Source organism: Photinus pyralis, unplaced genomic scaffold (genome assembly GCF_008802855.1).
Source record: "Photinus pyralis isolate 1611_PpyrPB1 unplaced genomic scaffold, Ppyr1.3 Ppyr1.4_LG2, whole genome shotgun sequence".
Taxonomy (NCBI): Eukaryota; Metazoa; Arthropoda; class Insecta; order Coleoptera; family Lampyridae; genus Photinus; species Photinus pyralis.
Genome location: NW_022170403.1, coordinates 39,024,877 through 39,048,971, shown reverse-complemented (window position 1 = coordinate 39,048,971; position 24,095 = coordinate 39,024,877). Strand labels below are relative to the sequence as shown.

Below are 24,095 nucleotides of genomic sequence, written 5' to 3'. Positions count from 1 at the left end.
AAATTTGTAGTGAAAATTTATCTCTGGCTATTGTAATTGCCGAGATCTCAGTCGGACAGCCAGCCAGACAGACAGTCAGCCAACCAGCCATAACGAATATAATAGCGTTTTTTTTTTTCGAAAAAATGCGCTAAGAATGAAAACAAATTGAGCTGACTGTCGGTAATTTAGTATTAACAGAATTGGACACTTTTTTACCGTCGCAAAAACTCACAGCAGCGTTGCCTCCGGGATTTAAGGAAACACCACTTCCACCATAAAATAAACCCTTCCTTCAAATAAATCGCCATAAAACGGAATGCGCCAATTGCCAAAGGTCCCCACTTCTACAGTGACCCAATTTAGTACAGTGGCGATAGCAGGGTATCCCGTTTTAATTGGTCGTTGGTTCCGGTCGCCATATTGGAGCTAAATTCCAAACTGGCCAATAGAAAGCCCAAGGTCGTCATGACTCTGAGATTCTCGAAGGTCGCGGTCTTGAACCCCAGCCCAAGGTCCTTGGATGCTGGACCAAAGATGTGTCCTTGGATTCTGGTCCAAGGTCATGGTATTTAGTTTTGGACTTTTCCCCAAAGTCGCGACCTTTGGATTTTCCCTTGTTACGTCACTTTGGTACCGTAACTAAGGCGTGGCCCTATTGTAATTTGAGAGATGCGAACAAAGCAAAACCAAAGCGTACCATAAGTCATAAAGTGATGAGCGAAAGATGCTGTATTCCAAAAAACCTAATTTATTCTGAAAGATGACAAATTATGCATTTCAAAATTTTACAAAATCAAGTAAGCAAGCAAGCAAAACAAAAATCTTTACTTATATATGTAAGAACGATATTTTATGGTAGTCTTTAATAATGAAAAAGTTGAATATCAACGCAACGCCTATTTGATAAATGTGGTAAGCTGACTGGTCAAGTGTGCGCAATTCTGCACATATGGGTGCAAGGGTCTTCAGGGATCGTGTGGCAGTTAAGTTGCGTACGCGCTCTTGTCACGATCGTATAAGGGGTGCTAAGTAGGGCATCGGAAGTATTAGTGAGTTTGGCGTAATATCCCTGTAATGTGAGTGTCTCCCACGTGTAGGTGATGAGTGTATTGTGCAGGTCATCGTGCTGGTCGTGCTTTGTTGTGGTGCTATTAGGTAAAATACCTGGCAGATCCAGATATATTCCTAGGCTTTCGGGTGCATTATGTGCATGTGCCTCTGACGCGGTCCCGGGTAACGCCCGTTGATTACACCACTGAGTGATCTACTCGCTCGATCATGGTGTCGACCCCAAACGAAAAACGGGCCTTGGACTTTGACCTCGGGTTTCCCCAAAGTCGTGGCCTTGTACGTTGGCCTATAAATAAATTTTAAAAAAAGGAGAGGGGATAACCGAGCTTTAACTACTCGCAACGAATTCAATAGTAACTATGAACGCACGCATTTTCACATTAAAATGACGAAACTAGGCGGCGATTGGACTCTGATTTAGTGAAAGGTTGTTGGGAAATATTAAGGATGAGAGAAGTAGTTCAGTAGATAGTTGGTGCATGTCTTCAAACCAATCATATCCAAGTTGATATGCACAGTATACAGGATAAGGGAGAAAATACATACTTTGCATAAGAGTAAAGTACTCTTATTTTAAAAAATAGAAGAAAATTTTACTTTAAAAAGTGATTTAGAATTAAACGTTACGCTAATATACGAAATTTCAGCCGTTTTCGACGACAATGACAATTTCATATTTTTGTTAAGAACATTTACGCACACACGCAATATATCAAAATTATCAATGTCGTCGTAGACGGTTGAAATTTTGTATATTAACATTCCGTTTAATTTAATTTAATTTTCTTCTACTTTTTTTAAATAAGAATACTTTACTCTTATGCCGACACGTATAAATAAAAGATTTTGGGCGATATTAAGGAAGTAGTATATGCTCTAAGCACGTTAAAAGCATAAATAGTAAATCAGTGCAGGCAATACTAGTAGCAAAAAACCTTAACACTACATCATTCTTACGTACGTCGGAAAAAGCAGTCTACCAACCGGCAACCAATAAACTGGAAAGGATTTATTTGAATAAGCCACAAAACGCAACTGGTTAACTGCAGTAAAGCTTCCAATACCCGAGGCGATTTTCAAATATAAACAGAACATGTCATGTCTGAAGCTTAAATGGTTTTTAAGTTCCACTTTCAGAACATACAGACTGAGTACGCATATTTCTGTAAGTAGCCGTTTAGCCAATGTAGATAGTTAATGTAGGTAACGTATGTATATATACCTACAATGGTTGTACCTACCTACTGTGTCTCAAGGAGTAATTCAAGTTATTACGTAAGGGAGAAATGTTAAGAATCGTTCTGCTTTGGTACTTACCTACCTTAAAACCCATTACAATAAAGGACATGCCTATTTTGTGCCGACACATTTTTATATTAAAAATATTTCATTCCGAATCACGCATGGATTGTAGGGAAGTTTGAATGTTAATTAGTCAACGCGGGATTAAAAGGGATGCCGGGGCCAAATGAAACTCCTATTTATATAGTATTTGAGGATATCCTACGTTTTTATTGTATGTGCACTCGCTCCCATTACATGTTTAAATACAGTATTAATAAAAGAAAGGATATAAAGTTTATATGGTCTTTTCATTTAACTTTCCATTCTACCTGCAATTTTTACAGTCAGGAAATTTCTTCTCGCTATACTTTTGCCAAGAATGTTCAACTTGAACGATAAGATATCTCAAGCGCGCTAACGACCAAAGTACAGTGGGGAATGAAAGTCTATAACGATAGATCTTACACTGTACTCAGTACATACTTTATTAACAGTACCTAGTTTATTAGTCAACCATTGAGCAATAAAAACTGTCTCATTTGTCTTACGGTGTGATTAAACAGTAGGTACATTGGTTATTGACTTTACAAATACCAACAACCAACAGCGTGCAATTTGTTCCCTGAAATGAAAAATACTTAGGGATGCAATAGGGTATTTTACATGCAATGTCCTGGGGTAAATTAACTTTACGTGAGTCCTTAGGCTAACATAATCACATTCCGCTCCTCATTCGCCTATTGTTTTACAATTGCAAGGCTACTATTTAAGCTCAATCTTACATTATTAACACTAAAATATTCCTAGTGCACGATGTTGAAATAGGGATTTTTACATAGAATAGAATTGGTGCAATTGATCAAATTTTTCCCCTACACCTGAATAAAGATTGTTAGTCTAAATTAAAGTGAGGGTTAATGCATGTAAGGGGCAGCAGCAGAAGTTTTAGAATTTGCCAGTTGGGATATGGAGACTTCATACCCGTCAATCTTTACAGCACAAGTAATGCATCTCTGTTTACTGCTTATTGTTACATAAGAGGTGTCTATGGAAATATATATATAAATATTACGAAACCTTTCAAAACGTCTTTGAAGTGCAACGTCGTTTCAGTTTGCTACTGAAATGTGTTATCATTGAACTATATACTCGTAACTGGAAGGGAAACAAGTATATTATTAGTGAAGCCAGACGAGTGGTGGTCTCTCTCACACTAGTAACATTAAATTCATTGACGTAATTTTTCTATTTCACTTGAACTCATACAGTCGTATTTACCTACTTTTTTTAGACACATATTGTAACAGAAGCTTGTTATAGTATTTTACATTATTAGCATGGTAAGAAGGTTTTTACTGGCAATAGGAGAAGTTGACTGGCGAGCCGTCAGGGGAGATTAGTTGTAAGTTGTTTAGAGTCAAGAAAATCGTTGCTGTATTTAATTAAGTATTAAGTAAATTTTATGTAAGCCAAGGTAGCTAAAAACTGAGCGTGGCCACAGATTATCACACGGTTTCCATATTGATGTAGAAGCACAAACTGGTAGGTAATGAAAAAGAAAATAGTAAACCAGATGTAAAAAGTAAGAATCCTAAAAATTATTATTCAAAGTCAAAAGGAATATGCGTCATTGTTGTTAACATTAAATTTAAAATTAAAGAAAACTCTGCACGACCTCCGTCGACAAAACCAAAAACTAGGTGAAAGAATCCTATACTTACTAAGATAATCACGAATTTACATGTAGCCTAGTGGTTTACAAAGAAGATACCTTGATAGCGTAAGAAAAAAAAGAATACTAAATTTGAATTACGAGCGAAAAGAACTTAACAAACTCCCTCCTAACTAAACTTGAATTTCCCCGAATTTCAAACAAGGTTCGGATAACTCTAAAGAATATAGCAGGGTTACTAAGAAAAAATCTGAGGAGTCGAAAGAGCCGTTAAACCTCAACCAAAATAAAGGAAATGATATACCCAAGCCGCATATACCATCACCCAAACATGACTACTGGAGCCGAAAGGTTTGGCGGACAATTCTTAGTCCGCTCCTACACAGGCATCATAAAAGATGAAATGTCAAAATAATATATATAACCCGGTTATATTTTGCCACGTTTTCGCCGTCTAGGTCTCAATGATTGGCTATCGGAAGTTGATAAATTGTCTGAGTCGATATCAGAGTGAGAATCAGCACTAGGTCTAGGTTGAGTAATAGTATGATCAGGTTTTACGTCCTGTATACGGTAAGTGCCTAAGGATTTTTCGTCTTTGTCTATTAATTCGTAAGTCCATCTAGAAATAACATAATCTGGTAAGGTCCTATGAATTTGGGAGCAAGTTTGGCGTTAAAGTTCTTAAAAGCGTCAGAAAGTACAAAATGGTGTTCCCATACGTAGTCGTCATTCTTGTATACAATTTGTCTATGTAGAAGGTTATAGCGGGACAGAGTGCGTTGAGTGGGCTCTCGCATCCTTGCTCTTATGTCTTTCCTAATGTTTTCGTAAGTCTGGGCAGTTCTGTTAGTCAAAGTACTACGGTCAGGTTCTATAGCCCGCGAACTAGTCTGAGTTTTCAGGTTTGTGATATAAATCTCCATAGAGTAAGTAAGTAATAATAAGGAGAATGTTTAACGGAACGAATAGCGCAACCAATTATACTCGTAGCTAAATGTTTGTCCCAATGTAAATAAGTAATATATTGGGGTGAGGAAAATATCTGTTCTTCTATCGTTTTGCAAAGGAAGCGGCTCCATTACGCAGAAGGAAGACTAAGAGTCATACATTTTTCAACCCTAGGTTCAACCTTATTATGTGCAGCGCATACTTCACAACGACGAATAAATCGAGAAACGTCCGCTTTTAATTGAGGTCAATAATAATAGCGTAAAATACGTGCAGTCGCCATATCAAAGAATTATGATCAGTAATTACAGTAAAGTGATAACCTTCAATACAAGGACGAAATTTTGCATCGGCCCAAAGAACTACTAAACATTCTTTCTCTGTAGTGGAGTAATGACGTTACCCAGTTAATTTTGAGCCTCTTGTAAATTTAGGTAATCGATCTGAAATTCTGCGTTAAAACCAGCATTTTATCAGTAAACGATGAGTTCAATTGTAAGAACAGAATTTTGTGTTATGTACTGTGATGCATCCGACTTTGCCCGGTAAATTGCGTTTTAAATATTGGGGGTTTCCATTTTTCTAAGTCCCAAATTTGTTATTCAGCTTTTGTAGGAGACGCCACTGGTATAGTAGTTTGATGTGAGTTTAATATTTTTCACGCTGTATTAAAATTCTCCTTCATTTTACGTGACAAAGAAATAAAAGCATTTTCTGTTACTTGCGTAGGCAACAAGTAACCTGTGAGAAGCGGCACTTGTTGTTTTGGTGACCCCCTCGGTCACCAAAAGTGTGCTTCTTATGGCGTATACCAGCAGGTGTCTACGATTGCTCTATGAATATTGTCGTTACAATTTTGTTTGTTATGTCATAACTTGTCTTTGTTTATCGAGATTGTGCCCGAGTTCGGTTGAGTTGAGCTGGCTCTAGAAATGCGTGAATGAATTTTGTCGGTACCTACCCCGATTTATCGGAACACGGATGGATGGCCTAGTCCGGCCTTAGGTTTTACAGAGGTTTGCTAAAAGGATACGATGTGTTATCGTTGTGCCCTTCATTCCACGTACTTATTCTTTCTGTGTGACATGTTATTATTGAACTGAATGGATTTAACCCGTGATGAATAATTATTCACGAAAATGGATACAGAACTTTATATTTGAAGTGTAGGTACTGTGTACACACTAGTGACTAGATAAATCTAATATCTTACAAATCGCCATATCCAACAGGTATGACATTCATTAATGTTGGTTCTAAAGTACAGCTCTGTAGTTGTTCTTGGTCAGTTTTTTTTACCCGCGGTGATTCATTTAAGAAATAAGTCCTTAAGCAAAATGACCGCCAAATTAACAAATTTAAATGGTACAATGGTTCGTGAGCTACACTATTGAATACTCATTCCATTCTCCAATCAGATTTAAGTAGCATGCATTTTTACTTACATTACTCATCAGAAATTGTCAAAAGTAAAGATGCATAAATTAATTATGGACTATGGTGGTCTAAACAATGGACCCGCGTATTACTTATTTCTTTTAGGACAATCTTCTTAGAAGAAATTTTTATTCATTAATTCAGTTATGCTACATTGAATTCTGAAGAAAGTAAGTAATCGTTGACAGGCTTCTTCAAAGTCTTCCTTGTGCTCTCATGAGTTTGGCAACCGGATTTCTGAAGTTCTGAAGAAGGTACATTAAGCGTTATGAGATTTATCCAAGGTCGACCGTGATCTTTCGCAACCAGATTTTCTGAAAATGAGGAGGATACAATTTTTTAAAAAAAAGGCTTTGGTACATTGAGGTATGCTGAATCCTATAGAAGGTTTAGGGGATTTATTCAAAATTTTTCTGGTACTCTCGTAAAATTGGCCGTGATTTTACTGAACCAGAGGAAGATGTTTTGGTATATACCTTGGTCCGGCATCGAAAGCCATGACTTTGGACCTTAGTTCAAAGCCACGACCTTGAGAAATCCTTGCGAGCTAATGACCTTGTGATGAAATCGGGGAAATCCCAAGATCATTCGTTACTTTGTAACATAATCGAGGAAACCTCAAATTAATGACCTTGTAACGAAATGAGTGAAATCCCAGGGTCATGCTCTTGTGACTTAACTTGGGAAATCCTATGATCATGTTTCACCAAAATTTTACTGATGGTGGCTGGCTGACTAATAGGATACTAATCTGCCACACAGCAATACGCTGAGGTCCCTTCGATCTCACACGAGGACTTTGATAATTTTTGTCATCTCGGCCCTTTATGAACCGAACTGCATGAATTCAAGTTCTAAATATCCAGTACAATATCAAATGTAATGTCACCGCTTTGGCACTTTTGATTAGCTTATCTCATGCATGTTCTAGTGTTAGCATATCCAAGTGATGTTTTCATCCAAGAACAAGTTCCTCCAGGGTGCGAGGCACCGCTAACAACTCGACGCTAACGAAGATACCGCGGTGCGGCATTCATTGAACCTCATATGACCATAACATGTCAATAATAAAAGAGGTCTGTAATGAGAGAGGCCGGATTCCAGGCTTTTCAAATATACGAGGTGTGTAAACTACTCGGTAAATTAAGTAAGTAATAAGATTAATGCTCTATATATTTATTATTTAAATATAATTACTGTAATCATTACTGTCTCTTCGAAAATAGTATCATGGAACGAGGTACAAAGAGTAACTTCACAAGAAAAATGACAGACAGCCACATGCACATTCTGACCTCAAAATTGTACTCTATGCGTATGGCATCTCAGTATCGCTCCTTAAAGTTTGACACGAACAGAGTTGCTATAGCAACTGCTACAGGATTAGCCTCATTACTTAATTTACATACCTCATATTATATTCCATGTAGTTAAATCCCAATGTTAATCTAGTCATTGATGAGTTGATAATTTGCTTATATTTTAATCGTCGGTAATTTGTCTGAAAATGTGTTGTAACTATTTCTATTTTAATTACCTATTTATAGCTAATCCTGATGATGCCCTACTAATTTTTGGTCGAAACAGATTGCTTTCTGAGGAAATACAATACTTAACGAGTTTGTTATTATTTACTTTAACACTGCTGTTAACATTATAGTTGAAATTGCTGTGGCAATTTTGGTCTCGGAACGGGGTAGCTGATTCTTTGATGAGAAATCCGCTTCCTTAAAACATGCGATGTTCGACGTAATGTTGTGGCACTATTTCTCCTTGGTCGTTGGTGAGTTCGAAGGCGGTGGTAGTTTAATTACGTACTTATAATTAACTGGTCCATTCATCTTCGTAAATTGACACGAATTAATTTTAATTTTGCAATTTAGTTTACTAATTAAATCTAGCACTACTTGGAACACGCAATTTTCCACTTTAATCCTTCTTACTAACTGAAGCTTTTTTAACGTCAGTATTCAATTTTTAATCGTATCCCCCCCCCCCATGTAATTTTCCACGATTCAGTTTGAATTTACTCGCCAACCCAAAAGGAAATCACCCCGTACAAACTTCGGGCGACTCACTTAAAAAACTTTTTAATTGATTGACGTGCGATCGATTGCAGATTCGTGCCTAATTGCCTTAGGGTTCCGCGTAAATTTTGTAAAGTTTTGAATTCTTTTTACACAAAATAATAGCACAATGCTCGCATGATTTAAAGCGTAATGCCCACGGCTACCTTCTGTGGTTTAATGACCACTATCTTCAACTTCAAAAAAATACGCCGAACTATGGTTGCGAATCTGTTCCACCATTTCCAGAATGGTCACGCCAAATAATACGCAATGCAAAAGTTGAGATTATTCAACATTCACAATGCTCTTTTCGTATTTACACGATTTATGTATGAACCGAATTGCAAACTTTTTTATTTATGAAGGTAGGTATTTAAATAAAATTTGACACATACATATGTACTGCGAATAAAAGCAAATCTGACACCAGGGACTCGGTGGGTATAATTGTTATAAATGTTAGGCCATTACAAAAATGACACATTAACAATTATTAACGAGCTCCTAGCGAGTTTATAATTTTGCGGTGTCTGTCTATCTGTCCGTCCGTCTGTCCGTCCGTTAGCAGGATATCTCATAAACGAATGTACTCGATTACTATGAAATTTTTCAGGTGGATTATTTATCAAATTTGTAGATCGGGATTCGTGGATTGGCAATGTAGACCAAAAAATAAAGTAGGCCCTTTTGACATCTCCGTTAGTTATGAACTGAATTGTATGAAATATGGGCATAGCTATAGCCATATAAAACACAATTCCAAAAGTTCAGCCTAATCGATCATCATTCTCATCTCGACCATTTATAAGTCGAATTGCAATTTGCAAACTTTCTTATTTATGAAGGTATTTAAATGAAATTTGGTACATAGCCACTTGGAATAAAAGCAAATTTAACGCCAGTTTCAAAATTTGGTTTTGCCCATGCGCAGTGCGCCAACTTTCTTATTTATGGAGGCATTTAAATGAAATTACATACATAGCTGATTGGAATAAAAGCAAATGTAGCGCCAGTTTCCAAATTTGGTTTTGTGCATGATGTGCAGTGCCAACTTTCTTATTTATGGAAGCAATTAAATGAAATTTCATACATGTACGCTTTAAATAAAGCAAAACTAACTCCAGATTCAAGATTTGGTTTTGCACATGCTATAGCCATACCCAGGAGCTCGTTTTCTATATTTGTTTACACGTTTATTATTACATAGTTCACTAGGCTCAGAATGGTTTCGTTGATTAGCAACGCGCAATAAACCTTTATTTCTATCGGCTATTTTTCTTATTGATTGTTGATAGTGAACTGCTGATAATGATTGTATAAACCCATCATAAGAGGACAATTAATAAGCAGTCAAATAAATTCGTTACGGAAGGATCCTGCTCAACATCGAGAAAATGTATTAATTGTGCCGAAATCCTAGAGTTACTCAACGGGATAATTTAGCCACAGGAAAACCTCCGTTGAAAATTGTCAGCGCATATCCCGTCGCATACTAAATCGTTGAATTCGACTTTTCTCATATTCAGATTTAATAAAAGATAACGAGATGAAATTACATGCACTGAAAAATTATATGCAAATTTCGTGTTAGATTCGCAACATTAATTAATTCAACTAAGAAAACAAAACCGATTTATATTGATACTTCGCTACCAGGTACAACATGTAGGATGCTAACAATATCGTTTTAAATTCAAGTTTGAAATAGATATTATGCCACTTAATTCAATCCAAATATAATGTGCATAATACATGCATGTAACTACTTCCCAACGGCGGCGGTTTTTCTATAAGGGTTTAAAATGCTACTTTATTTATAAACTTTAGGTAGATGTATGTGTTTTATATTTCCACAAATTCGAGAGGCATTACGTATACCATATGATTTATTTATGAGAAACCGTTGGGTCCTATTTCTATAATGAAGTATCTATTAAAATTCATGGTTTTTCAAGATACCAATTTTGTTATAAAATGTCTAAAATACGGTCTACTCAGATTTGAATGTTTGTACTTTAAAATACAAAAAATTTATGCGAAATGAAATCTATGTTAAAGAACAATATTTTTCTACATCTTAATGTTTTGAGATCTCGCAAACAGAACTGCGTTTCTGTACAATTTTACTAGCGTTTGGTGAGATATTTTGAAGGAATTATAAGTAGGTACCTACTGTGCTTAGGCCTTAAAACAATGCACTAATTCATACACCAATCACCTTCTCCTAGACTCAGACTATAGATAATAGCTACGTTTTCTTGTAGGATTGTCAGTTAAAATTCTTTTTAAGAAAAGTTCTTTCATTTGAAACGTAGCACATATAAGACATTTATTTCTTCTTTAACTAACATTTTCGAAATTAACTTTTTTTGATTTACAATACACACAAAATGTCTAAAAATAAGTCATGGAAGAGGCTTTCGCCCTCGGCAATTAGTGAAAAAGTGATTTGCAGTTCCATTTTTCGAAGATGGCGGCTCGAGCCCTAGGAGTTTTGGTCCCAACTTTTAGTATGTTCGAATACAAGCCCTAATGTACACTCCATACCAATTTTCACATTTCTTTCAATTATTTCCGCTATTTTTCCTAATTTGACTGGCCTACGAACCAAAATGTAAATCGCTTCTAAATTGTCGATTCTTTGCTAGTGCGAAATTCGCTGAAATCTACTAATTGCTTTGTCAATTACTCAGTTTGCTATAGAAGTTGGTTAGAAATATTTCAATAGGTATCTAGGTACTCATACTACGTCAGTACTTCAAAATATCTAAGCAACGTAAACCTAACTGAAGCATTTCCGCAACTTTGTTCGTCCGTCTGCCCGTTTCTCCTGACGGCTGTTACTGTCAGATCCTTATCTTAAGAAACGGTAAATGCTATTATAAAGAAAAAGAAAATTGGATCTGTTGGAAGCCACGATTAAATTATTTACTATATGCACGTGTTTAAAACATGTATTTCGCTTGCGCAAACACAACTTTTTTATTTATGGACGAATTTTTTTTAATTTTAAGGTAATGAAGCTTCAAAAATAAATTAATTAAACGCACATCGCAGTCGAAAAATGTAAAGAAAACTCCAGCTCCAACAACTACAACAACATGTTATCACGCCAATAGCGATGAATAAAAACAAAATGAATTTTTTTTTTATATAAACAAAGTATCGAGTACCCTTTACAAATTAGGTTTTTTTCTTTTGTTATTAATGAAAGGAAAGGAACACATCAATTAAAAAATTAAACGGCGCCGGCGAATAAAAAATTAAATAAAGAAGGGATAGCGCTATCGGAACAAAATATGAATGCCGTCGTTGAAATAATTATAAGTATTTTACATTTGACTATTGACCAAAAAAACAGGTACTTCTCAACTAAATTACGTATCAATATGAACAATATGTATGGAAGATTTTAAATGAAATAAATGATGAATGAATGGTGAAATTGTAGCTAACCTTGTGTTTGATTTCTTTTTCTTGGTGTCGTCTGTAGATTCAATTAAATTTTGACAGGTAGATAATGATTTTGCTATCGACGAATACTCCTGAAGAAAATTGCTGAAGCTGGTAAGTTGTTTTTTGTATTTGATGCAAACTACTTCTGAATTTTTGAAATAGGGAAGCTGGTTCTTTTCTTTTCCAGAAACTAATTCTCTATGACCTTTTTTCTAAAAATTATCCTCAATAGGAATTTTCAATACAATTCGATTCCAATAAAATTTTCTTAAAGCGCAATTAAGTAAATTTCAAATCTTTGGCTTAGTTACATTTTGTTTATCCGCACCAAGCGTACGAATACGAATGCGTTTTAGAATTGTTAATAGCAAAAATTGACCAAATTTCAAGTATAGGTGTAGTTTAATCCCAAACGACATCTTACTATAAACGTCATAACGTTACAATGTTCGAGATTAGTACAGTCAAATTGTATCCAAATCCAAGAAAATTGCGAAGTCTTTGTAACTTTGTATACTTATACATAAATATATTCTGTTTAAGAATTCGATGAGTCCCTAGCGTTATATAGTGTGCTCAGCCCAAAATGAAGGTTTAAAAACCATCACGCCGCTCGCCCACCTGTCGTAACGGATCGTTCACACAGTAAAGTTTTCCCGGATCGGATTTTTAGTTCAAAACGGTAAAAGTGGGTCCGGACGGACGGACGGACAAAACGCAAACAATAGCACATGTTTTGTTAATTCTTAAAAAAATGCGCTACAAATGTCACAAAGTATTTTTTTTAATAAGATTTAACTGCCACTTCCTGTTAAAAAAGTGAAAATCCAGTTCACCCTACGTTCTTTGAGCATGACCACTCCAGCACACCTCTTGTGGTTAGGGACTCTTCAGTTCCTTGAAATATATGTATTTTCAAACGTCTATACCAAGTTTCAACTACTTCGCAATTTTCTTGTCTATTTTGGACAATTTTCCTGTACTAGATACACAAGAACGGAATAGAGGAAGTAGCACTAGTAATCCTCGAAAATAACTCAGAGAGCTACAATATAGACATCCATATCAACGAGCTTGAGCATGCAATCTCCCCCAATGCAAAGACAGCAGCCTAGTTATTGATAACATCCACTACAGTATGATAAGTAACAGCACCAGAACAACTAAACCAGTACTAACTAAATTGTTTAACCATATCTGGAAAACAAATACATTCCCTAGTCTGTAGAGGGTATCAATAATCATCCCAATATTAAAACCTAACCAGCCTAAAGATGAACCAGATAGCTACAGGCCTATAGCACTAACATCCCTAGTCTGCAAACTACTAGAAAAGATAGTGAACAATCGACTTACGACACAATTAGAAGAATTACAATTAATAAATGACGACCAAAATGGATTTAGGAAAAACAGGTCTACATTTATACAATAATAGAGACTCTTCTAAAATGGGGATTTGGGGGAAGAATGGTACAATATATATTACAAATTTCCTTGAAGAACGAAACATAATCGTGCGTGTCGCAAATACGACATCTCGAGAACTGATCCAAGAAAACGGAACACCTCAGGGCTCCGTTATTAGCGTGACACACAAATCAAATCAAATATTTGGGAGTTGTACTTTTGGATCCCTCATTAAAAAAAAACCATAGAAGACACCAGGAAAGCGTTAAACATAATCAAAGTTATATCAAATCGAAACTGGGGAACAAATACAAATACAATAATAAAAATATTAAACGCATTGATTAGGTCGAAAATAGAATATTGCCTATGCATCTACGGAGGAACCAACAGTAGCATTCTGAAATCCTTATATGCGCTATTTATCATCATGGACTCCGCTTAGCTACAGGAGCACATCGCACAACACCAGTAGATAGCCTCTATGCAATAACGAGTGAACTACCCCTAAAAGCAAAGCTTTCTAAACAATTACTCTACTACACGGTACAAGTCATGGGTAAACCCAAACCATCCTAACCAAATAGCCACTTTACAACCGGAACTTCAAAATCTGTTCACTAGGTCAAAAAGAATAGTACCACAGTTTAATGTAAAAGGCCGAAAGCTATTAAGAACCCTTGAAATACAAGTTAAACTACCAAATACTCCCCAAATCAAGCAACCCTGGGCAACTCCTCTAATAAAGGCGAACTTTGAACTAACCAACCACCCAAAAATTCCACAAATCCATCAATTTATAAAAACCTCTTTTTAGAAATCCTTACTAGACATAATGACAGACAAATAATGTATACAAACGGGTCAAAAATTAAAAATCTTGTTGGATGCACGTTTAAACACAAAGACAATTCCTACCAATACAAATTACCAGATGCGTCAAGTGTGTACAGTACCGAACTATATTCGATCAAGGAAGCACTCGGATATATATCGAGAAACGTGTACGATAAATTTTTAATAGTAACCGACTCGCTCAGTGCATTACAGGGATTAAACAACATGTATCCACAACATGAATGTATCAAGGAAATACACACCACCTGGAAAACACTAATCACAAAGCAAAGAAGCCGACTTTCTATGGATTCCATCACATATCAACATATAAGGCCACGACAGAGCAGACCAGCAAGCAAAAGAAGCTACATCCAGAAAAGATCCAAGCACGACATACACCACGCCAAACATATAATTAAAAACCGTATCACCAAAGAATGGAACTTGGTATGGGAAGAAACAGCGAACACAAAAAATTACTACAAACTGAAACACACACCCCTAGAATCTCAAAGCAATATCACTAGAAGAGAAGAGACAATATTAACAAGACTGAAAATCGGACACGGACATACAAGACTTACCCACTACTACCTGCTTAAAAAGGAAGAAGAACCAACTTGCCAACAATGCAACATCAAACTGACTGTGAGACACATCCTCTGTGACTGTCCTAGGACCACGAAGCAGCGCAACAATTTTGGCATCGGCAGCCACTTGGAAACAGCTTTTTCAAAGTAAAAGAATGTAATAAGTTTCCTAAGAGACATTCAACTAATCGATGCCGTGTAAATGTAAATGAGTTATCTGCTGTATAAGCAAAAATGCCACAAGACCTTGTAGTTCAGGCATTATTCCTTTAAATAAAAAAATATATATACATCCGCTGAAAGTGCTTCCTATACAATCAAATTAGATGTGCGAAGATGCTTCTTACAACAGCAATCAGCATCAGGATAAATTTTACCAGAATTGATATACGTTTTTAACAATAATTTTAGAGCTTTTTAGTATAACGGTACATCTATTTTTATCATTTTCATGTAGGTATAATGAGTGCTCGATTTCTGGATAAACAATTCATTTTGTAGGAAGGGTAGAGCAATTAAATGGGAATATCATTTCTCACAGTTACTCGTATTTCATAAGTTTTTAGTTTAGTGTCTTAAAAAAATGCATTTTATGGAACCTTTACTTTACCTTACCTTAGTATCAACTATCAAAATTCTTACATGCATTTACCTACTATTGATAGTTTTAAAAGTAAAAACACAACACTTTCCCCACTTAATACAGAAGAATCACGTTTTTATGACGCATAATACCTCAAACTAAAAATCGGTATAGACAGTTGGTAATTGATTTAAATCAGAAATCTCCGCGAGGTACACTCACTATGATGATTTGGAGTTTTGACAGTATAGTCAGCCGACTATTGCTCTTGTCACAAGCGTTATAAGCGCTGGCACCAAAATTTAAACGAGAAACTTCAGAATTTAATGTGAACCCAAAAAATGTATGTAAACTAATTTAGTAATTATGGTAAGTACAATATAAAGAGAGGATGTGATGCTTTTCTTGGGGTAAATTGAAAAGCAACACATTGCATCAATTTGAGCATTTTGAGCACATACATATTATCCAAATAATTTGTATTGCGGCTTTAGAAACAGCGCTTTATTCGCATTAAACTTTCTGGTAAAAAAAATACCGTCTTTTCGCTGCTGAATATAATATCGCATGCAACATGCACGAGTCTGTTACAAAACTGTCAAAGCCAGAATACGTAGCTTAAGGCTTCGTCTACGCAGAATGTAAAATGTCATTAAAAGAGGCTTACTGGCATTAAATGTTCATTACGTGACATGCCAGCACTACTTCATGAGCTTCATTGTTGAATGCCTATGTAATATCATTGTAATATGGTTATTACATTGAACAGTTATATGTAAAAAGCTTTCTACGTCCGTTTCACCCTCGAAAAAAAACGTTCAAGTTCATTTGGTCATACGCATTAAAAATGGAAGCACTGATTTTCTACTTTAGTGAATTTGGACTGGACGTCAACATAAACCACCTACATGACGATAATCGCATCGAGTGCAAAAACAAACGTTTTACCAACACTTCAACTGAATCAACATATGATAAAAGCTAAACCAACTACCTAAGTGGATTAGAGCCTGGATGTACCTACGCACTTTCACCATGAATAGCTGATAAATCATTGCTGACATCACTTCAGAGTGAAATATGAGACACGTTTTCCCACAAACTATTTGCAAATAAATGGAGAAACTACTAAAGTTTTGAGTACCTAAGTATACAATTCGTAAGGCAACGAAGTAACTTTTCAAAACTTTTTTCACCCACTTAGAAATTATTTTAGGTGTCGAAAACTTGCATAGTATTTTATTTATCGAAATGCAAAACGTTGCAACGATTACTTCCCTTACGAAAAACTACGTTAAACTTACCTTTACGTGACATTAACGCGATCGTCATAGATGAATCCGTGAACAGTTTACCCTCCTGCGACGTTTATTGCAAACTGAGCTTTCACTGCCGCTCAAATTTCCATCAGTTTCCAAAAACTTGCGCCGACGCTTTCCGCGACATAGCACGCGTATTCAACGGTAATATTTTTCAACCGAGTATTGGCGATCAGGATTTAAGTACCGAATTCTTGGAGAGACAGCGAAATTAATGTATAATTTGGAAGTTTGGGAAAATGGAAAAAGTTAATCTTAACCATTTCCGTACGGAAAACTCACAAACTACGCTCATATAAAAACTTTTCGGTCTATTACATCCAAACCGTTACGGTTAGCATCTTGGAACAGTTTGATTTCCGTTTTTGTCTTTGAGGTAAACACTTTTGACGGGTTGTGACTTTTCTAACATCTTTGATACAAGTGACTTTCATATATGTAATGAAATAGGTCGATTTTCGCAAATTGCTAAAATTACAAAATGTTCGTTAACATGTCATTATACTTAGAGAAAACATCAGACATACAACTGCAGAGTGGCAAGCATCTGCTTTTAGATAAACGCGTGGAAGATGCAATAAAGCTTTGTCTAGTCTAGGTACGGGTACATGTAACTGGGGGTAAGATGTGAACATGTATATGTAACTGATTTTTACGAAATAATAGTATATTATATCCGAGCATATAGGTAAAAAGTGCGATAGACACGAGGTAAAGTTTGCAACGCGAGCCGAAGGCGAGTATTGTAATTTTCCCGAGTGTCATAATCGCCTTTAGGTACATGCAAGTAAAATACGCTATTTTAACTAATTAAATATAAAATACGGGATCTGACTGAGTTTGAGACTTGACAATTTTATAGTGGCAGCGCAATGTGAATGTACGCCTATGGTGTGTGTTCGTTGACGCTTGACGCTACTTAACCTCAAATCTAATTCAATGTAGGGTTAGACTATGAAGAAAGGGGACTGATATGATAACATCCTATCAAGGGCTTTGAAGCCTGTGGCGGCCATATTCTCGGAGCCAAAGTTTGTTTACTTTTTTGCATTTTCATGTTTATGCGATCCTTAAGTCTCGAAGTGTGCGATTAAAAACATAATTGGACACTGGTACCTACATTGTAGTGCACGGAAGTGATAGCCAAAAAACACACAATGGACTATCGTTTCACAGGTAATTATAGGTTAGTTTTCGGTGAAACAACAAACTAATTTGGGCTTCACTTTACGATCATTATTATCACTCCTCACTCTTTCCTTCTCTAAGAATGTAGGTATCGCCACAATCATCTATACTTACCGCAATGTAAGTGGCGAACTAAACATGCGATTTATCTTATTAAGTCCCCAGAAGTCATTAATTCAACACATAATTAAGGTGCTTATTTATTGTGATGTGTATGTAGGCACAATTTCTATATACAACTATTGTCTAAATCCGATCCCGATGTATCAATTATGGCTGCAGACATTGGTCTATTAACGTACGTTGAGGGGATAGCCTTTGTTGTCAACTATGTATGATTGGTTGTAATTTTGATTTTCGGAAGAAAAGTTTTCGCCTTAAATAGGACGTCAAGAAGAAAAGCGTCGCCTTTTGCCACATTGAGAACGGAACTACGTTTCGTTGAAGTTTTTAGAATCGGCTTTACGCCAAGTTTGGGGCCAAAGTGTTGCTACGTCAGCACTGAGTTACGTATCGTAGAAGAATTTATTTCACTTTTTGCGAGTTCCATCGTGGATGATTTGTGTTGAAGCCACAGCCAGCATTGAACGCTTTCGTCAGATGTGAGTTTGAATTTCGAAGAAGTTCGGTAGTCGGAAGCCGAATTCGCGGTCAATTATTGTTCGACGTTTTGAAATTTTAGCCATCAAAACTGCTGCAAGCAGAGGTGTTTGTTCGCCGCCCCCATAAGTAAGTTTTCCGCGAGTTCCCGGTCGTTAGTGTAAAGTGTGTTTATTGAACATTGTTTTTGTGTACGGATACCTTTTTATTTGGATTACAGTTCCCGGATAAGTAATGTAAGTAGTTAAGTCTTAATTTTAGTCTTTTTGTAATAATTGTTTGTGTTTGTACCATTTTCCTTTTGTGTGTTACGATTAAATCGCACTTTTGATTAAATTTCCGTGTGTTTCATTCTCAACGACATCATTTCTAATTTGCCTGTGTTTTTATTGGATGCTTGCCCAAGGTCCTTTTAATAATTCAAAATTTTGAAGTTCAGTTTGGAGTTGAAGTGGGTCTGACCCACTATCTGTTAGAAGTTAACAGGTTAACTGAGAGCAGGGTAGAATCTCTCCTTTGTGGCGCGGAGAAGTTTTCTGCCGTGATAATACATAAAGGTAAATAGGTTTTTTTTGTATTTTGTGTACGGTCTTTCTGGCTTACGGACTAGTGCACACAGCACATATTTCTCATAATTGCATATGTATAAGTTCGGTCGTTGAACAGGGCGCAAGTGGCGCTCCTGCGCGGGATACTAGAGGAGAGGAGAGTGGCCGAGTGGGGTAAGTAGATAAGTAATATTCTAACTTCCAAGATGGTGCCATTTTTAATTTTTTTATGAATCGTGTTAACCTTGAAAGTTGCTGTTTATCCGTAGTTCAGCTCCCGAGTTTCAAAACTAAGCTCAGCAGTCTATAAACAATTCCCCATCAAATGTGGCGTTACATCAGAATTTATTGTTTCTGAAACTAAAAATGAAAAAAAAAGCATTTTGGAAGATACATACCTACTTCTAAGAGGGGGTTTGGTACTTATTGCAAAATTAAAATCAAATAACGTAATTTGACAGTTTTATAAGAGCTTGAATTTTTTACGAGAATACATCTTTCGTAAAGTTGTAAATGCAGATTTTTTGTGAAATATGAGTTTGTTATTAGCATTCAATATATCAGCAACAAATCTTTATTATCTCATTATCTGTAAATTTGTAATAAAAGTTTCAATTTCAATTTAGAAGAAATACGACGTTCGTATATATACGAAATTTTAACTTTTAAAATGTCAAGTTGTAAATTGAAATTGAATTAGATGCCGATGCTTTGGATTCAAATTTAGAGTTATAAAGGTAAGCGCTCATTGAGTGGAGCCGAACGATTCGCAATTAAGGCTGGACAGTACACCCGTTCCGTTGCCCGAAAACGCGTGATTTCGTTCCACGATATCTTAATTCTGAGTGAAGTTGAAGAAGGGGTCGAATATTCCTGTGAAAGGTGAATGCTTTAGCTAGACAATAACGCCGGGGTTTACTAAAATGTTTTAAAATAATCTTTTTTTTAAGGGCAACGTCGAGGGCTGTTAGGGTGTCATATTTTGGAAAAGAAAAAAGGAAATAAATTTTCCTGGCGTTATTGCCTAGATATTAAGTTTACGAACGTATCTTAATTTTGGAAATTGTTCCAACTTCATTTATAGATAAGTTATCTTGGAAAAACAACTTAAAAGTTTTCCTCAAAAGCGCGAAAAGATAGCTTCCGCCGCGTGGCTGGTTTTATACAGATAGAAAATGTGCATTATTAAATTGGACTAAGTTTATGTTTTTACCATCGAACACAAATTAATATTATAAATAACCAAATTTGGGGATTGACAATAGGCAACTTTACATACTCCGTTCTGTATGTACTGTCCAGCCTTAACGTACGAATGGCATGTTTTAATCGGAGTTTTGCGGTCAGGTGTCTAGTCACAAAGGGAATTCTACGTAATATTTTCTCTTTTTTATTACATTAGAAGTACATTCTACTTGTTCAATATTTGCATTGATTGTGTACGTTTGAAATCGGTCTGTAGCATTGTTGTGCCTTTGATTCATCATCGCCGTCGTCTGCCAAATCATCACTAACGCACTTACTCTATTTGCAGTATTTTATTTAGATTTTAAAACCTATTTCTGAATTAAATTAGAACTAGGTAGTTCTTCGCCAAAGTTTACAGCTCTAGTTGTGAAACAATAAATTATTGAGTTAATAAATTTTCGAAAAAGTCGTACTATATAAGCAAAACTCGGTCGTTGTTAAACAATCTGGCGCTTAGATCGTGTATTTAAAGTGACATTTTGCTCAGGAAAAAACTCAAATAATAAGCGGAAAAATTAGAGCGTGTAGGGTAGTGGGATTTGGTTTTTGAACACAAACAACAATTCGATTTATTTCTTCCAAACTTTGACGCAAGTTTTAACCGCGGTAAGGGTAAATACAAGCTTCATTATCCTGAAAGTTTCTATACCAGAAGAGGTTATTGTGTACCAGAGCAATCACAAAAGGGTTCAACTGTATCACTCCCAAAGCGATCGAGTTTTTAATTTTTCTTGGAGGGCCCCTTTTTGGTGCATTTCCACAAAAATAAAAAAATGCGCTATTGTGGCCACTTTGTCCGTCCATCCGTTCGGACGCTACTAGTTCTTTACCTTAAGAGCTATTATTGTACTTTTTCGCTATTTGGTTCGTTATGGTGTCGAGGTTTACACCAAGGCAGGAATTTTTTTCTGCGTTTATTGCTAATAAAGTTATTGTAAAAAAAAAACAAAAAATCATTTTTTACATGCTGCATAATTTTACACTTTTGCCGTTTATTAACGATCCTCGAGATCGTTTATAATTTTGCATTGCTGGCTGTCGTCTGTCTGTTCGCTTGTCCATCTGTTCCCATGTCTGTCTGTCCATCTATCTGTCCGTGTAAACGAATCGATTCAAAATTCGCAGTGCCCTGTTCGCATCTCGACCATTTATAAACCGAATTGCAAACTTTTTTATTTATATAATAGTTATTTATATAACAAGAGCGCGAAGTTCAATTTCGCGCATTGAGACTGAAGGTATTTTGACGAGGCGAAGCCGAGTTAAAATATCAGTCAAATGCGCGAAATAACTTCGCGCTAGCGTTATATACAATATTTTTTCTACAACTGAACCGATTGTTAATTAAATTGCTGTTTAAGTTCAACTTTGTCCCGTGCGCGAAATACTTTTTTATTATACCTGAATCACAATCTCCGTTTTAAACACTCAAATGCGTGCGAAAAAAGGCCTTTAAAACACACGTGCTTTAAAGTTGCTAGTAACGATACTTCAAGTATGACTTTTGAAACTGTCATCTGGGCGAAATAAAAAATCTTCCTAAGTCGCTTTCTGTAAATGCAGAACATTTCTTTGGCTTTTGTACCTATCCTTTGGTTGAAGCTTTCACAAACGCGCGTAATTTAGGGTATGCTTCAAATCTGTTCCACTTTTTAATCATTGCTTTGAAGTTTTGAATGAATGCACCAAAATATAGAAGATTTAAATTACGCTTGTATTACTTGTAAGTATTGTAATTAAATATAATTTATTTCTGCAAGTCATTACATTATTATGACAACATCAAGACACCAGTAACTTGATACTTTTTACATAATAATAATCTATACTATTATACATCTTCCCTCACAAGTTTAGCCTTTCTGGTTGTTTTATAGTTCTGCCTGAACGAGTAGTTAATTTTGTATTTGTCTCTGATGGTACAAATGAGGGACTATGTTTACAAATTTCAGGCTTAGGTACAACATGGACATCACTATCAGAAGATTCAGTGCCTGAACAAGATTCAGGTTCAAATGATGTGTCAGTCACTTTAAATGCGTTTTGTGACGGTCTTATATCTACGCGATTTCTTCGTATAGTGTTGCCCTTATAATCCTGTAACACATATGATCGTGGATTCTCATGCATTCTTTCAATTTTGGCGGGTTCCCAAATTTTGCGTTTGTGATTTAACACAGTCACATCACTACCTTCATTAAGTGGTTTTAACGTTTTAGCTGTTCTATTGAAATAGTTTTCATTGAGCTCTCGCTTCTTAAGCATTTTTTGAGTAACACTTTCGCACAACTTAGGCTGTCGTAAATCACAAGTGATTGGAACTTTAGTCTTACAATTCCTGCTATTTAAGAGCTGTGATGGAGAATATCCCATCCCTTTTAATGATGAATTGCGATAGTTCAACAAAGCGCAACTTAATTCGCCTTTGCCTTCCTCTAAAGATTTTTTAAGCAGATTCTTAGCAATCGATACTGCTTTTTCTGCTAATCCGTTTGAACGTGGATATTCTGGACTACGTGTAACAAGAGTAAAATTCCAATCTTTTGCAAATTCCAAGAATTTCTCACTGTTATACGGCACATTATCAGTAAGAAGTATATCAGGGGAACCAAACCTTGCAAAAACTGTTTTAAGTTCACAAATTACAGACTCTGCACATTTATTCTTAATAGGTAAAACTTCTAACCAGTTTGAGTATGCGTCAAACAACACACAATAGCTTTGATTAGCATAAGTAAAAATATCTGAACCTACACGTTCCCATGGTCTTTCAGGGATTGGATATGACAATATATTTTGTTTAGGGTTTTTTCTGGCAAATTTCTCACATATTTTACAACTTTTAATATATGTCTCAATATCTGTTGTAATTCCAGGCCAGTAAAAAACTTTTCTGGCTTGAGATTTTGTTTTTTCCATACCTAAATGGCCTTCATGCAGTAATTTGATCATCTCTAACCTTAGCTTACGCGGAACTACTAACTTATTTTCTAAGAATAACAAATTTTCAAACACAAACAATTTTTCCTTAAGTTTATGATAGACTCTGATATTATCTGGAATTTTACATTTTTGATCAGGCCAACTATTGTTAATAAAGTAAAGAACTTGACTTAGTTGTCTATCTTTCATTGTTTCATTAGCAAATTGTTGAATTCTGTCTTTGGACATAGGTAGGGTTCGGATAACTGAGTGTACCGCAAACTCTATGTCATTGTCTGTCCGGGGTGATGTTTGTCTCAAAAATGCACGAGACAAAGCGTCAGAGATATACATATATTTTCCTGGCCTATATTGTATGTTAAGATCATATTTCAGTAATTTCAATCGCATTCTTAAAATTCTCGGTGATGCTGACTGAAGGTCTTTTTTAAATATTGCCTCTAACGGTTTATGATCACTATGTATTTTTGTGGGCATGCCATAAATGAAATAATGAAATTTTTTTACAGCAAAAAGAATAGCCAGAGTCTCTTTTTCAATTTGAGCGTAAGCTTGCTCAGTTTTTGTCAAGCTGCGAGACGCAAACGCTATTGGCCTACCTTGTTGCAATAGACAGGCTCCCAGCCCATCTTTAGATGCATCAGTTTCAATTTCGATTGGATATTGTGAATTAAAATAGCACAACACAGGAGCGCTAGTGAGCAAATATAATAAATTATTGAAAGAATTTTTATGCTCATCTTTCCATTCAAAAGTTACATCATTTCTGGTCAAATTTCTCAAAGGAGCAGTCAATTTGGAAAGATTAGGTATAAATTTTTCCACGTATTTTACCATCCCTAAGAATCTTAAAACATCAGCCTTGCACTGTGGAAGAGGCATTTTTAAAATTGCTTCAATGTAT

At 35.8% G+C, this 24,095-nt stretch overlaps 1 protein-coding gene across 1 annotated transcript in view; it reads right to left on the bottom strand.

The window, feature by feature from the left end:
• Positions 1-16,688, bottom strand: part of LOC116163098 (metabotropic glutamate receptor 5-like) — a gene marked incomplete at its 3' end in the record, with an annotated part of 105,541 nt that extends 88,853 nt beyond the window's left edge. The window contains 1 exon segment of the mRNA XM_031476944.1: positions 16,650-16,688.
• Positions 16,689-24,095: the final 7,407 nt, after the last annotated feature.